This window comes from Gossypium hirsutum, chromosome A03 (genome assembly GCF_007990345.1).
Source record: "Gossypium hirsutum isolate 1008001.06 chromosome A03, Gossypium_hirsutum_v2.1, whole genome shotgun sequence".
In the NCBI taxonomy this organism is placed as follows: Eukaryota; Viridiplantae; Streptophyta; class Magnoliopsida; order Malvales; family Malvaceae; genus Gossypium; species Gossypium hirsutum.
Window position 1 is genome coordinate 47,705,214 of NC_053426.1, and position 18,260 is coordinate 47,723,473.

The 18,260-nt window shown below is 36.5% G+C and overlaps 2 non-coding genes across 2 annotated transcripts; one reads left to right on the top strand and one right to left on the bottom strand.

Annotated features, from left to right (window-relative positions):
- The first annotated feature begins 563 nt into the window (after positions 1-563).
- LOC121226924 (small nucleolar RNA R71) lies at positions 564-670 on the top strand. Its single transcript, XR_005924619.1, has one exon. It is a non-coding gene; the product is annotated as a small nucleolar RNA R71 (small nucleolar RNA).
- A 7,661-nt stretch (positions 671-8,331) lies between these two features.
- On the bottom strand, positions 8,332-8,438 carry LOC121226407 (small nucleolar RNA R71). The gene has a single exon (XR_005924228.1). It is a non-coding gene; the product is annotated as a small nucleolar RNA R71 (small nucleolar RNA).
- Positions 8,439-18,260: the final 9,822 nt, after the last annotated feature.

Sequence of the window (18,260 nt, forward strand, 5' to 3'; positions counted from 1 at the left end):
GAGATGAATTTTGTGAGCATCTCCTCATGGTTCGACTTTTTCTCTTGTTGGTAGGGTGGTTGTTAGAAGCCTAGAGGTGGTGGTCTCTGATTCCCTTGGCCTCCCATGAGAAATTTGGGTGGTTCCTCCAACCTGCATTGTAAGTATTACTATAAGGATTATTTTGAGATTGAGGATTATTACCCATGTAATTTAACTCCTCGTTCTCCATGTTGTGGCCAAAGGGTGAGTATTCTGAATTGCTTGATCCACCTCCACTTGCTTCGTACTGCATTACTAGGTGAACCTGTGAAGAACTAAGAAAACCATCAACTTTCTTATTCAAGAGTTCTACCTGATTAGAGAGCATGGTGACCGAATCGACGTTATAAACGCCGGTTGTTTTCGTTGGCTTTGTCCTCATGACTTGCCACTGATAGTTATTCAGTGACATCTCCTCTATAAATTCATAGGCATCTTCAGATGTTTTATTATTGATGGTTCCGCCAGCAACTGCATCAACCATTTGTCAAGTCGAAGGATTCAGGCCATTATGAAAGGTTTGAACCTGTAACCAGAGTGGTAACCCATGGTGAGGGCATCTTCTCAAGAGGTCCTTGCATCTCTCCCATACATCGTAGAGTGTTTCTGAATCTATCTATACAAAAGAAGAGATATCATTACGTAATTTGGTTGTTTTAGCCGACAAAAAATATTTTAATAAAAACTTTTCAGTCATTTGTTCCCAAGTAGTGATTGTTCCTCGTGGCAACGAGTTCAACCACTATTTAGCCTTATTCCTCAATGAAAAGGGAAACAAACGAAGGTGAATGGCGTTATCAGAAATGCCATTGATTTTAAAACTGTCGCAAAATTCTAAGAAATTTTGCAAGTGACCGTTGGGATCCTCGTCCTACAAACCATCAAATTGAACAAATTGTTGTATCATTTGAATTGTGTTAGGTTTCAGTTCAAAAGTATTTGCAGCTACAGCAGGTCTAACTATGCTCGATTCAGTTCCTGTTAAAGAAGGTTTAGCATAATCATACATAGTGTGCAGAGCAGGATTCTGATTAACAGCAATAACAGGAGGTAGCGGATTTTCTTGGTTTTCAGTCATCTACTCGATTGTGGTTGAAGTATGGTCCTCTTGCTCTTCCTCTGTGTATCGTAAGCTTCGGCTTATTTCTCTTTGGTTTCTCAAACTGTGCGATTGATCTCACTATCAAACACTAATGGTCCTGACGAATTTTTTCTGGTCATAAACTAGAAAAACCTATCAGAAGAAAATAAATGAAGAATTAGAAAATAAAATAAAAATTTAAGTTGCAATAAAAATAAAATGGCTAAAGTAATAAAAATCAAGTGTTCCTAATATCCTAGTTCCCCGGCAATGGAGCCAAAAACTTGATGTGTGATATTCGTAATAGGTTTTAAAAATTTATAAATGAATCGTTCTTGAGACTAACTTATTATCACGATTAAGGCAAATGTACCTATCGAACAGTAGTATAGTTCAGCAAGACCAGATTGTCGAACCCAAAGGAGCTACGAGTACTAGTATTTACTTCCTTTTTATTATCTAGCCTAAAAAATTAGGAGGTTTGGTTATCTAAACTAATTACTAACTAAGAATGCACAGAAAGAAAATTTGGGAAAATACTTTTGGGAAAATTCGATTGATTAAGACAATACCTAAGGAAAAATCCACCTAGACTTCACTTGTTATTTGACTCTGAATCAAACGATTTATTCATTTGACTTGATCTGTAGAAATCCTTAATTTATATTATTATCTCTCTTGAGACTAATAACGTATAACCCTAGGTTGAGTAATTGAAATCTCTTTCTAATTAACACCCTAGAATTGCATTAACTCAATCTATGGATTCCCTTATTAGGTTTCACCCTAATCCAGCAAAATCTCATCACCCTATCTCTAGGCGTGCAATTAGCTCCGTTTAATTATGACAAATTTACTCTTAGACAGGGTCTATTCCTCCTCTGGATAAGAGCTTGACTTGAATCAATATCCTGGAATGTCAAAACAAGAATTAAGAACACATAATTAAGAACAAGTCAAATATTTATCATACAATTCAGATAATAATAACAGGATCCATCTTAGGTTTCATTCCCCTTAGGTATTTAGGGGGTTTAGTTCATACTTATGAAAGAAAACATCTCAAAAGCATAGAGATAACAAAACATAAGAAAACTCAAAATTCTTGAAGGAACTTGAAGGGAAATCTTCAATCTTGATGATGAATCCGACTTCTGAGATGGATCAATCGACTTTCCATGAGTAATTCCTTGCTTCCTACTCTGCGTCCCCCTTCTAAGTGCCTTCTTAGGTGTTTAAATAGGCTTTTGGATGCCTAAGATCCCTAAAAATTGGCCGTTTCTGAATAGGACTATACTTGGGCTCGGTAGGGACACGCCCATGTAAGTCGTGCTTCAATCCTGCCAAATGGACACGGCCGTGTGACACGCCCGTGTGAGGAAGTCCAGGCCATGTTGATTTCCCACGTGGGTCCATTTTCTCTATTTTCGGCCCGTTTCTCACTCTTTTTACTCTCCCATGTTCTCCTAAGTATAAAACATGAAATTAAAGGATTAGGAGCATCGAATTCACCAAATCTAAGGAGAAACCATTCATAAATGGGCTAAGCATGGGATACAAATATGTATAAATTACGGTTTATCACATTTGATCTATTTATTCATTCAGATAAAACCATGATCATGTTATTAGTGCATTATAATTTAGGGATGCAATTGAATTAATTATTAAATCAGAACCAAATTGTAATTAATTGACACAATATATGAATGGTGCATGTCTGATCTTTTTATGATTAAATTATGTCAAATTAGTAATAATATCGAAAGAACTTTATTACGTTGCATAACCCTAGGATTAATGTGATTTAACTGTTTCAGTATAGAAATATTATTGTTATCTACTGATTTTTGCTTATTAAAACACTAAGTTGATTGAACATAGACATATGCTAGAAAATTTAATAATTTAATAAGTGTGATTTAGTAGACGATGCCTGGAAAGGTAATCTTGAAGTCGGACTTGACATAGAAGTATGCAAAGAGACCAAAAGATTAAGCTTAGGTCTTTGAGAGAAGCTGAGCACTCATAAAATCAAGCTTAGTAAATTATCAATATGCCACGGAATCTCCATAATATCCTTTAACATTATTTAAATAATTCTAAGCTAAGAAGAAAAAATTATTCTAACACATGCATGCTAAGAATTATTCTAACACATGCATGCTATTGTGATTAACTCTTAAAAGCTTGCATACTTATTCTTTCTTTGTTTATTTTAATTTTAAGAATACTTAGGTTCGTATTAGTATAATTAGAAATCCACCACATTTTAATTTATTTTATCACCAACCAATTTGCTAAGTATTAATTGTGCAATACTTGATTTGCATAAATAGTCTATGTGGACAATAACTCTTACTCATTACTCTATTACTTGCCAACAATTATGTACACTTACACATCAATAGAATAATTATGAGACACTAGGGTCTGCTGGTCCCCTCTCCTCGTTTTCCTATCTCTCCTTATTAATAGATGGCATTTGTAGGCTAAAAAAACACAACTTTGAGATATTGTTATTCTGTTCGAAAATAGAGAGAAACTTATTTTCTAAGTATAAATTCTATTTTCTAGGAATAAAACTCTATCAGTTTCTATTGAAAGAGAATTACTTTGAAATTGTTTCTGGTTCTATGTTTGATTTATGGTTGTTCGAGCCCACACTCAAAGCGATTATTGGTACGAGAATATTGGAGAAAGTCATTCAGTTGAAAGTCAAGAACGTCTAGGATTTGTCTTACTCAAGGCACATGTACTTTTTGAGAAAATTTTATTGTTATAAATACGAAAAACTGGCTTAGTTTTAAAAATCTTAATTTTCTACTGTGACAAGAAACCATTTTTAAACTAGATTTTCGAACAATCGTTATCAAAGCTAGGTTGTTTTGCGTTTTTGGTATAAACTGATTTTGAATTTTCTCTCTTCTTCATGTTTGGTTAATTTTTTATATGATGTTACATTCTTATAATTATTAGCATGTTTTGGGTTTTGTATGTGAATGATTGTATTTTATTATTTTATAATTTATATGATAATTTTTTTTGCCAAAATTGCAATTTCTAGAAATTAAAGTGGTTGTATTTATATTTTTAATATTTTTTAGGATATGTAATTAGATCATGGACTATCATCCTCATGTAAGTTCTCTAAAACCCTCTACCCAACTCGAATTACCGGATCCGGATATCGGATGTTACAACATAAACACTTAATAAAAATTTAAACTACTATTGTGACTATATTTAAATGCATTTATTATTTCTTTTGAACTGTTCTTTAATATAAAAGAGGATATTAAATAATTACGTTCCAGTATTAAATAGTTTACAATGCTACAATATAAAATTTTATTAAAAACAGACTCTTATGGTGCAATGTACTATACGCCACACTCCTAAGATGTCCTATGTATGCATAATATCCCAACTTGCTGCTACCCTAGCAAATTCTTGGCTTGTTCCTTCCTGGTGTACTCATTGTTACAGTAGAACCTGAAACATGAACAAACACTTGTAAGTTCACGCAACTTAGTGAGTTTTAACCCAAATTACCTCGAAGCCTTTCTAGGTGAACGCCTTATCATGAAGATTTTGGAATTCGTCTCTATCTTTGGCAAATACTTTCCTAATGCTAGATGTGTGCATATACACCAACATCCATATTTAATGTATCTACTCACCCTTCACTCTTTGGCTGATTCCAAAGCTTATTAGTCAATTAGATTTTATTTCCCATCCAGAAAAACAACTATTCTTCTCAGAAGAATATCCATACAGAGTACCTTCGACAAATTCTCCTTCAAATAAACATATAATAATTTTTCCCCCAAGATGGGTACTCACAAATACTGCTCTTGGCAGATAGTAAAACCAACACATCTCTTAAGTTGAACTTCATATTGATCTTAACTTTGGTAGATTCTCATACTGATTCCGGTAGCTGCTAGATTACCGATTAGATATATCTTGAACCAACCTAATATTATAACTTATATTGATAATGAAACATTCTAGATCATCTATAAGAATTATAGATGACTAAGTTACATAACACGAGAACACTGATCTTAACAGGCGGCTTAGATTCCAAATGGCTTGTACAATACTCAAAAATCATTCAGATTTAGCGATTACCAGATAACTCATATTACTTCCTTAAATCGCATAGACAAACTTAGATCCAATGAACAATTAAACTTTTCATAATTAAAAATATGCCAATTTCCTGTACTGACAAACTACTATGGCAGATTTCCTCTTTAGAAATACATATGCATACTCTTTTTCATGAAACTCCCCTTAAAGCTCATTCAATTTCATCACAAGACTAACCAAACCAATTTATCTTCATACTTATCAAATATTTATCATAGAGTTAGTTAACAAAGAAATCACAGAACTTACCCAAATCTTGCCACAATGGCAATTAACCAGATTCTACAACACAGGCATCATCGAATACACCACATAGACGTTACATGATTCACCATAAAGGTAATACAGAATACGCCACACAGGTATCACAAAGTATTACGTGTTTACTGTCTCGACGAACTTTCTCAAAAGGTGCCATGGTTTTCTCCTTCATGGTCTTATACATATCTTCATGTCATGATCTGCCAGTCAAATTTTCATCTCACTGAATGCAACACCATGAATATTTTCATTGTCATACTATTTCATGGGTCCCATCCACATGGACTACACAACCTCATGTCATGATCTGCCAGTCCGATTTACATTTCATCGAAGGCTACACCATGAGTATATTTGTCATCAATATGATTTGCCTGTCAGATTAGCAATGTACCTGCCTTACCAGAGGCATCACAATTCAATGATTTACTCACTTAACATCAATTAAACTTGCTCAAATTCATTCACTCACTTGACTAATTTATCCTCATCCATACCTCTTTTAAATGCTTACATATTAAAACTCATCTTATTCATGCAACAACTCATATAAATCATTTATAAATAAGCAAATCTTTTTATGATGCTTCACACATACATACTTTCACCAATTTTCCATGGCAACATCTACATATGGCTTTCCATTATAATATACTACTCATGAGTCAAGATAAAGACTCACCTGAAACTCACCTTCTGTAGCTCAGAATTCCAAACCCGATCCTCCCTCATGAACCAACTGGAACAACCGCTTAAAAGAATATAGCATTTGATAAACTGTAATTTATACATATTTTTACCCCATGTTTAACGCATTTTATGGATGATTTCCTATTAGAGTTGGTGAATCCGATGCTCCTAATGCATTAATTTCATGTTTTATAATTAGGAGAGCATAGGAGAGCGAAAGGAACGAGAAACGGGCTAAAATCGGAGAAAATGGGCCAAAGTACGAAATCAACACGGCCTGGACCTCCTCACACGAGCAAACCACACGATCGTGTCAATTTGGCAGGCTCAAGCACGGCTTGAAGTAATCGTACACGGGCGTGTCCCTGTCGAGCCCAAGTTGAGTCCAATTCGGAAAAGGCTAATTTTGAGGGCTCTTAGGCATTCCCAAGCCTATAAATACACCCTAGAGGAGGAAGAAAAGGGGGGCACAGAATAGGGAGTAAGGAATTACTCCAAAGAAGCCGATTGATCCATCTCAGAAGCTGAATTCACCATCAAGGCTGAAGATCTCTCCTCAATTTCCCTTCAGGAGTTTTGGGTTTTCTTTATATTTTGTATTCGTTATTCTTCTGAGATGTTTTTCTTTTTAGTTATGAACTAAATTCCCTAAATACCTAAGGGGAATGAAACCTAAGACAAATCTTGTTATTATTTTCTGAATTGTATGATAAATATTTAACTTATTCTTAATTGTGTGTTCTTAATTCTTGTTTTGATATCCCAGGATACTGATTCAAGATAAGCTCTTATTCAGAGAAGGAATAGACCCTGTCTAAGAGTACATTTGTCATAATTAAGCAGAATTGATTGTGCGCCTAGACATAGGGTGACAAGATTTTGCCGGATTAGGGTGAAACCTAATAAGGGGATCCATAGATTGAGTTAATGCAACCCTAGGGTGTTAATTAGAGAAAAGTCTTAATTATTCAATCTATGGACTAGACGTTATTAGTCTTGAATAGGGATAATAACATAAATTAGGGATCTCTACGGAACAAGTTAAATGAATAAATCGTCTGATTCGGAGCCAGAATAACAAGTATAGTCTAGGTGGATTTTTCCTTAGGTATTGTCTTAATTCAATCGATTTTCCCAAAAGCAATTCCCCAATTCCATTCTCTGTGAATTCTTAGTATAAATAATTAGTTAGTTAAAACAAAAACCTCTTTATTCCTAGGCTAGATAATAAAAAGACAGTCATTACTAGTACTTTTAGTTCCCTTGGGTTCGACAATCTGGTCTTGCTAAAACTATACTACTGTTCGATAGGTACACTTGCCTACATCGCGATAATAGTTTGTTTCAAGAACGATTAATTATAAATATTTAAAACCTGTCACGAAATCATGCGATCAAGTTTTTGGCGCCGTTGCCAGGGATCTAAAATATTAGGAACACTCAATTTTTATTACTTTAGCCATTTATTTTTCTTGCAATCTAATTTATTTTTAATTTTATTCTAATTTACTAATTTTTTTCTTTCTTCTAACAGGTTTTTATAGTTTATGACTAGAAGAAACCCGACAGGACCACTACTTTTTTACGAAGAAATCGATCGCGCAATTCGCAGAAACCAAAGAGAAATAAGGCAAAGCCTAAGATACACAGAGAATGAACAAGAAGACAATACTCAACTCCCAATCGAAGAGATAGCTGAAAACCAAGACAATCAGCTACCTCTTGCAATTGCGGTTAATCAATATCCTGCTCCATGCACTATGAATGATTATGCTAAACCTTCTTTAACAGGAACTGAATCGAGCATAGTTAGACCTGTTGTAGCTGTAAATACTTTTGAACTAAAACCTAACACTACTCAAATGATATAGCAATTTGTTCAGTTTGATGGTTTGCAGGATGAAGATCCCAACGCTCACTTAGCAAACTTTTTGGAACTATGCGATACATTTAAAATTAATGGCGTTTCTGATGATGCCATTTGTCTTCAGTTATTCCCTTTCTCATTGAGGAACAAAGCTAAACAGTGGTTGAACTCGTTACCACGAGGGTCAATTACTACTTGGGAACAAATGACCGAAAAATTTTTACTAAAATATTTTTCGTCAGCTAAAACGGCTAAATTACGTAAAGATATCTCTTCTTTTATGCAGATGGATTTAAAAACACTCTATGATGCATGGGAGAGATACAAGGACCTTTAGAAAAGGTGCCCTCACCATGGGTTATCGCTTTGGCTTCAGGTTCAAACATTCCATAATGGCCTAAATCCTTCGACTCGGTAAATGGTTGACGCAACTGCTAGCGGAACCATCAATAATAAAACACCTGAAGATGTTAATGATTTTATAGAGGAGATGTCATTGAATAACTATCAGTGGCAAGTCATGAGGATAAAGCCAACAAAAATAACCGGTGTTTATAATGTCAATTCGGTCACCATGCTCTCTAATCAGGTAGAACTCTTGAATAAGAAAATTGATGGTTTTCTTAGTTCTTCACAAGTTCACCCAGTAATGCAGTGCAAAGCAAGTGGAGGTGGAACAAGCCATTTGGAATACCGACCTTATGGCGACAACATTGATAATAAGCAATTGAATTACATGGGTAATAATTCTCGACCTCAAAACAATCCATATAGTAACACTTACAATGCAGGTTGGAGGAACCACCCCAATTTCTCGTGGGGCAGTCAAGGAAATCAAAGACCACAACCACCTTCAGGCTACCAACAACCACCCTACCAACAAGAAAAGAAGCCAAACCTTGAAGAGATACTCTCAAAGTTTATCTCGGTGTCAGAAACTCATTTCCAGAACAATGAGACAACACTTAAAAATCAACAAATGTCGATCCAAGGGCTCGAAACTCGGATAGGCCAGCTTCCCAAACTAATCTCCGAACGACCATAAGGGAGCTTGCCAAGTAATACTAAACCTAACCCAAGAGAACAGCTCAACACGATTAATATTCAAGATGAAGAAGGATTTGTTGAGCCTAAGCCAGAACCGAGGCAAGAAACTATGGTAAGCAAAGGTCAAGGTGAGGTAGATCACAATAAAAACAAAATGATGAATGTCGAATATAAACCTTGTGTGCCATACCCCAACGCGACAAGGAAAGACTGCTTAGATGAACAATTTGGTAAATTCTTTGCAACTCTTAAAAAAATTACATATTAACTTACCGTTTATTGAAGCTCTATCACAAATGCCAAACACAATGAAATTTTTAAAGGAGCTTTTAGCAAATAAGCGGAAGATGGACGAGGCATCGCATGTGAAGCTAAACGCAGTTTGCTTAGCTATTCTCCAAAATAAACTACCCAACAAACTTAAAGATCCAGGGAGTTTTACAATTCCTTACTTAATTGGTAGTTTAGATGTTAATAATGCATTAGCTGATTTGGGGGCTAGTATTAACGTCACGCCTTACAAAATTTTAAAACAATTAGGTCTCGGGAAACCCAAACAGACTAGGATGAGCATTCAATTAGCAGATAAAAATATAATATTTCCTAGGGGTATTATTGAAGATGTGATATTTAAAATCGATAAATTTATATTTCCCGTTGACTTCATTGTTCTAGACATAGAGGAGGATAGCAACACTCCTTTAATTCTAGGAAGGCCCTTTTTAGCAACTGCTAAAACAATTATTGATGTTGGCATAGGTGAACTCACACTCCGTGTGGGACACGAAACAATCACCCTTCAAGCTCATAATTCTGGCAACACAATGGAAGGTGATCGTCTAAACCATTCTACTAAAACTAACAATATGGTGCAACCTACTTTGTAGGAAATGAGTCTGAAGGAAGCACATGAGTCATTCTGAAGCAATAGTAGAGGACCGATTCATGAAGATCGAAAGCTACAAATCGAGGAGCTAGATGAATGGCGGACGCATAAATCGAGAATACCTGAAAAATCGAATCTACGACAGAACAAGCTCAATCCCTTTCCAAATCAACTTAAGGTTGGAGATAGAGTCTTATTAGATGCCACAGATCCCCATATTGTCGCTACCACATTGAATGAAGAAATCCCTCTTACGGTACTCAGCATTTTTCCATTCGGTATGGTCGAGGTGAGTCATCCCAGGTTCGACACTTTTACGGTAAACAACACCCATTTAAAACCTTATTTTGATGAGATTAATAGCAGGAATGAAGAGTATAAACTCCTCAAACCATCATGATCATTCAACAGAGAGGTAAGTCGAGCTCAAACTATAAATAAGCGCTTCTCGGGAGGCAACCCGAGCACAAACTGTATTAACTTTTTTAACATTTAGTCTTCAACATCTAACTTACTAACGGAGCGCTTGAATACAGGTTTTCCACAGGGACACGGCCAAGAGCACGGGCGTGCTTAAAGCCGTGTGAAAATAGGACAACAATTTTTCCCAAACACGAGCTACGATAAAATGCCACGATCGTGCGACATGGCCGTGGTCGAACCTGCCAAAACAACATGGTGGTAAGACACGCCTGTGTGGAAGAACCATGGGTGAACCTGTTAAAACAGCATGGGCGTGCGACACGCCCGTGTCTAACACTCGTGTTTGAACCTGTTAGATTGACACGGGCGTGGGAGAAGCGAACAACATCAGACAAGACCATGCGGCACGGCTGTGTATACCTACACGCCCAAGGCACACGGGCATGTACTAAATGTCAGACGCGTCCAAATTCAAAATTCGTGAATCAAACGGGCTGAAATTGGGGAACACGGGAGTGTTACCTGGCCGTGTGCCCAAAAATCTATAAATACCCTGCACTAGTCATTTTCTTCCCCACTCAAAAACCCTAACCCTAGCCACTGCAATTCCACACGGCCTCCTTGCCACGCCCATGCGCTGCCTCCAACTCTATTTTTTACGCCCATTATCCTCTTTCTAGTGTTTGTTCACTCTTTTCTCGTTTATTCTTACTAATTTCTAGGGCTATTTATCATAATAATATGAAATTTTTCATGTTCCTTTCTTATTTTTATCATACAAATGTTATATCTAGAATAGTTATTATCTTTCTCATGTTAAAATTCTTACTCATTATATGATTTCTCTACTTTATTTGATTAGTTAGAAGTAAATATTCATGATTAGACCAATATATATACTCATACCTTTAGTGTTAACATTTTTCATCCGTTGCACATATTGCATTCCATGAAATTCGTTGCCATTTTTTATGCCATATAACTTGTCGGTCTTAGTAGTTGCTAAAATTATGATTGTTATTTACAAATTATCTTCATTTTACTTTGATCATTCCTCAAAATGAATTAATGGTTTTTGATAGCAGGTACCATGTCGTCTTCACGAGGAAAGAAAACCGCCGTACCTACTTCGAAGAAGAGGAAGGGAGCATCATCTTTCGCGGGTCCAACCACGAAAATTCGTCACCCTCTCCTGCAGTTCCCCCAAAGGCCCTAAGAAGAGCTTTTCCAAAAACTTCAGGCCTGACCTTTAATTGCGGGCCGCTACATCGACTAGGCTGTTGTAGAACAAGTTCAGTTAGCTGATTCGATTCGGGCCCTCCTAACCACCGACCCTTGGGAGCTGTTCTTTGGGATCATCGAACCAACATACCTTGAGCTCACAATGGAACTATCTCAACATTCCATCTTCAGACTGTAATGACAAATTACGATGATCCCAGTACGGTCTAGTTTTGCCTAGGCAGGTTAGTCTGCCAACTAAGCGTCCCAGAGTTCGGTGCTGCATTGGGCTTATATACGGAGGATATCAAGAAGGATAATAAACTACATGATCTCACTCGCCACATACATTTCTCTCCCTCGAAGTGCTGGCACACTTTGGCCCAGCCTCCTACAATCCTAGCCGCTCCAAGGTATCAGTTCTCCCACCATCCCTGAGGTACCTACACGCTATTTTGGCTCACACAATTACAGGGAGGCGAGAGAGCACTGGCGTCGTCAACACTCACGATGCCTACTTCTTACGATGTATGTCGCCCAGACACGTCATTGACCTTGCCTATTTCATTGCCCTCGTGATTCAACACCAGACGGAGCGGCATTTGAAGGGGGTCATCTCCATTGGCCCCTATGTTACTCGGTTGGCTCGACACTTCGGGCTCCTCAGCACTACGGTCAAAGAATTATCCCTTACCCTCATTGGCCAGCTGTCTCCACAAGGCATCCCGAGCATGCTTAGCATGAGGATGATCGAGAAGTGCCGAGGAACCTAACCTCCCCAATATCGTCTCGCCCAATCTACCGAGGAGGAGGCCCACGAGGACATTCCTGATGATGTCCCTCCACAGCACGAGGACCCACCGATTCAGCCACCACCACCCTCTTATCCAGTTCATGCGGCGGCTTCATATGCTAACATCTCTGAGCGCCTCACTCGATTCGAGCATCAGTGTTTTCAACGATTTGACAACATTGACGCTACTCTACAACAGATTTGTCAGCACCTCCACATCTCATCGCCAGACCCACCTCGCGAACCATCCAACGATGAAGATGTTTGAAAATATTTATTTATTATTTTATGTTTTTAATTTTTATTAAAACTACTTTTTATTTTTATTATTAGATTTTAGAATTTTATTTTTAATTATCAATTTCAGTTATTTCTTTATGAGTAATTATTCTTCCTAATATCCCCTAAAAAGTTCCTGACTTTAACAAAGTTATATAAAGCTCTTAAGCTCATCATCGCATAGGAACTAACAACTCCACCGGGAAAGGTTCTTCACGACTGCCATGTCCTAATCGACCACAACCATAGCTACCACTAGATATAATATTTTTTTGGCACAGGACTTATGGACTAAAGAACCTCTACGACCGCCGGAGTATCCTTCTCCACTCTCGAACCGATTACTCTCCAAAACTCTAGTTCGAAGAATTCATCATACAGGAAGTTTCACTTCTCTCCCTATTTTATTTTTATACACTAATATCTATCTTTGTACATTGAGGGCAATGTACATCTTAAGTGTGGGAGCGTATTTATTTCGTTATCAGAAAAATCCCTAAATGACTACCTCATTCTCTTGAAAAGCTCTTATACCATATTTAGGATAAATTTTGATTGATTTATGATTTTTGTTGATATATCTTAAATTAAAACATAGGCATTTATGCATTGATTGTTTAAACCTCAAGACATTAGAGAATCAAGTATGATAAGTTGATTTTTAAGAATTTAAAATCTTAAGTTGTTTCCCCAAAGTTTAGGTATTACTTTGAGTTGGAATTCACAAGTTTTAAACATCAAAAATCCATAATTTTTGTGAGATTTTTGATCCTTTTGAACATCTATTAATTCTTTCAGGCTCACTTTTATTATTGCTTTAAGTGCGTCAGTATTGAACTGTTATTCTAGAACTTGCTTGATTATGCATGTCGAGACCACACCATTTGATTTGATATGTCGAAATGATTAAGGCACTTAGGATTAACCCACTCATGCCATGAAAATCCTACCTCCACGATTAACCCCTAGTAAACCCCCTTGAGCCTAACAAGCCATTTCTTGTATTACCCTTAATATTAACCCTTAACCCATTATTGTTGAAATCCCCTATATTAATTTGATCCCTATTTATGTCGAGATTTAAGTTGAGTAAATTGCTTAGCTATGTCTTGTTTGTAATAAGTTATTCTATGTTATTTAACTTGTTCTTAAAAAAAAACTATGTATACACATTAGTAATTCCATATTCTAAGAAGTTCTATTGTATGCAAGTGATGATTAACTCTTTTTCTAGTTAGGAAATTTTTCAATTCAATCTTGATTCTAACCCTTTCTTTTAGCTTGTGGCCACACCCCCTAACCAAGCCTCATTACAACCCTCTAAAGACCTTTTGATTGATGTTTCATCTCAATTTATCAGTGGTGGAGATTTGATTTTCATGCAAGCTTATGGTAATGACTTCTCATTATTGACTATTGAGTGCTTCATTTATTGTCCTTAAAACACCTCGAGTGATTTGAGTGAATCTTTAGTGAGGATGTGAAACTCTGTGATATTCCGAATCAAAGGTAATTACTTAAATAAGGAGAGACACCTATGTTTTTAGGAGCAAATGCTCAACTTGGAATGTTTGAAACTTTTATGTTTTCTTTTAGTTAAATTCTCAATGTATGATTACCTATGATTTATTCTGAGATATTATTGTAACACCCCGAACCCGAGGCCGTCGCCGGAGTCGAACACGAGGTGTTAACAGACTTCAAACCACTTAAAAATAAATTTCCCAGACAAGCTGCCAGTCTGCGTACTAGTCGCTTAAAAAATCATATCTTGAGTTTTGAAACTCGAAATCCAGTTCCGTAAATTTTCCCTGAAAATAGACTCATCGAGCTTCGAATACATAATTTATTCATCAATTAATTCCACTCCTACTATTTTTAGTGATTTTTCAATCTCACGTCACTGCTGCTGCCAGCATCTGTTACGAAAGCAACTATGCCCATTTCGTGATTTCTCCTTGATCTAACTAGTAATTCATCATACATATCACAAATTATGATCATGACTAGCCATGCCAAAGGCTAATCATTGTCAAACATCCCCCTACTACACTATTGCCATATCATGAATTTTAACACCAAAATAATCAACCATGACATATGGCATAAAAAGGTCGAATTATCAAGATTTACGACCTAACGTTATGAAACCAAACCCAACCGAACATTTATGCCATTTTCGTATGGCTAAAAGTTTACATACCAAAGTTCAAACACAACATAATAGCCTATACATGCCGAAATGTTCTCCTAAGCCGACTAAGAAGAAAGTACCAAAACTTGCTAGCCGGTGTGATGACTCCAATGACGGCCCGATCACGCAAAAAGAGACGAGTCCAAGAAACCTAAAATAGGTGACAAGGAAACACCGAGTGAGTATATAACTCAGTAAGTCATAAGCAATGCACTACCATCCATTAATAACATTATCACAATAGGAAACAAAATGGAACGAGGCTAGTTACTCCATCCATACCGAACCATGCCGTAGTTCCTCAGACCCATCGGTTCAATCTCATACCAAATCATGCATTCACATTCCATATACTCATCAATAGGATATTTGAGGCATTTTCATACATCATTTTATTTTCGTTACAATCATACAACTAAACGGCCTTTCACCTATTCCACGATAAATCTTATGTACGTGACTTCAAGTATATTTGTCACATAGGTTCAAACTTACCAAGCTCAACTCCAAATATAGTCATAGCACCTATTAGCCATGAACTCAAGGTACTTACCCGATCCGCTGTCCGTGATCGACTCAATAATGTCGCACACTTAGTGTCCATAATGATTCAAAAGTATATATTAAGTCTGCACACTCAGTGCTATATAATCAACTCGCACACTTAGTGCTATATAATCAAACTCGCACACTTAGTGCTACATAATCAAACTCGCACACTTAGTGCTACATAATCAAACTCGCACACTTAGTGCTACATAATCAAACTCGCACACTTAGTGCTACATAATCAAACTCGCACACTTAGTGCTGTACAATTTAAACCCGCACACTTAGCGCCAATCTCATGATCATAAATGTTTATACCTGCACTCTTAGTGCCGAGGTCAACAACTCAATACATCTCACCTCTTTTCTCTTCATTCAACACTTTCATCACCACATACATACATGTATATAAATTTATCATTCCATTCATCATGATTACATAGACATTATGTCTATTTAGATCAATACAAAATATATGCTTGATGACTTACTTTGTGTTGGGTAAGACGGTTCCAACTCGGTTACTCGATGATCTTTTCTTTGCCCTTGCTTGCCTCTCCACCTTTAGCTTCTTGAGCTAAATCGATAAATTAACTAGTTTAACCATCTTGCTAAACATTCATACTTCAATTACACATGCATATGTATGTTTGTATATTCGGCAATGACAATGGTAATTTAGCAAACCTTAATTTAACTTATAATTGTTCATAACACATTTAAAGCATCCACTCCATTCCATCATTTTAAAGCACATACATTACTCAATATTATCCAAGTTCACATTCGGCATTTTCACAAATACACATGCCGATTTCATTCACTCATCTCTAATGTTAATTAAGAAATGCCGAATGTCACCAACTAAATGGCATACACACACACCCACATGCATAAAAGTCATCCACACCTCCTATAGCTCATTCGGCATTCACCTTTGCTAGTTTTTCCCATTTTTTGTCGGTTATATATACATAGTCCTAAGGTAATATCACGAATGGGCTTACATATATATGTATATATATATATAGCCGAATATGCAAAGCTTAAACTCAACATCACATAAGCTCCTAAGTGATGGCCGAATGTGTATATCTATATATATTCATCAACTATACTATTACCTTTAATTTATCTAATCACACAATTTCATCTATGTTTAGCATGAAACACAATCATCACCCTTATTAATCTTTTATAGCCGAAAACCATACTTACCCCCAAAATCGAAATTTCAACATGGTTTACAAAAATCACTTGATAACTCACTCAATATTAACTAAAATTTCAAAAGCTAGTACAAACTTCCTTACCTTAATAGTGACTTAAGATGACCGATTGCTCATGTTACCAACAAGATTCAAGATTTGAACATGGGCTAACTAAGGGACTTAGTAACTAGCTTAATACATTCAACAATTTCCAAAAGCTACCATGCATTACATACCTTATTCAAGACTAGAAGGAGTGGCCGAATGTTTTACTTCCCCTTCCCCCTTCTTCTTAGCATTTTCGGCCAAGGATGATAAAAGATGAACAATTTTTCTTTCTTCTTTAGATTCGGCTAGCAAGAACATGAATGATGATCCCTTTTTTTTTTCCTTTCATCATTCTTTTTTTTCCATTTCTTTATTACTAACTTTTTATTTTGTTATTCATCCCATGATGCACCAACAAAACATGTCTATGACATGTTTTGCCCATCACACCTTGTCCATCTTATTTGTCATGGCCGACCACTACTAAAGGGGGGAATTTGACATGCAAGTCCTCCCCTTTTTCCACATGCACTAATAGGTCCTTACGCATTGACCTATCACATTTTAAAATTTTCTCGCATAAGTCCTATTGACTAAATTCACATGCAATCGACTAAATCGAAGCTTGAATTTTTCACACATTCATAATTACATATTCTAGACAATAATTATCACATTCAAACATTTCAGTGACTCGGTTTAGCGGTCCCGAAACCACTTCCCGACTAGGGTCAATTTTGGGCTGTTACAATTATCGATAGAAATTATAAGTTGAGAAGAATTTATTTTGATTATGAGTTGAGAATTTTGCTTGAGGACAAGCAAATGCTTAAGTGTGGGGGTATTTGACAAACCATAATTTATACATATTTTTACCCCATGTTTAATGCATTTTATGGATGATTTCCTATTAGAATTGGTGAATTCGATGCTCCTAATGCTTTAATTTCATGTTTTATACTTAGGAGAGCATAGAAGAGCGAAAGGAATGAGAAACGAGCCAAAACCAGAGAAAATGGGGCAAAGTACGAAATTAATACGGCCTAGACCTCCTCACACGGGCAGACCACACGGTCGTATCAATTTGGTAGGCTCGAGCATGGCCTAAAGTAATCGCACATGGGAGTGTTACACGGGCGTGTCCCTGCCGAGCCCAAGTTGAGTCCAATTCAGAAAACGCTAATTTTGAGGGCTCTTAGGCATTTCAAAGCCTATAAATGCACCCTAGAGGAGGAAGAAAAGGGGGGCACAGAATAGGGAGTAAGGAATTACTCCAAGGAAGCTAATTGATCCATCTCAGAAGCCGGATTCACCATCAAAACTGAAGATCTCTCCTCAATTTCCCTTCAGGAGTTTTGGGTTTTCTTTATGTTTTGTATTCGTTATTCTTCTAAGATGTTTTCCTTTTTAGTTATGAACTAAATCCCCTAAATACTTAAGGGGAATGAAACCTAAGATGAATCTTGTTATTATTTTCTAAATTGTATGATAAATATTTAACTTGTTCTTAATTGTGTGTTCTTAATTCTTG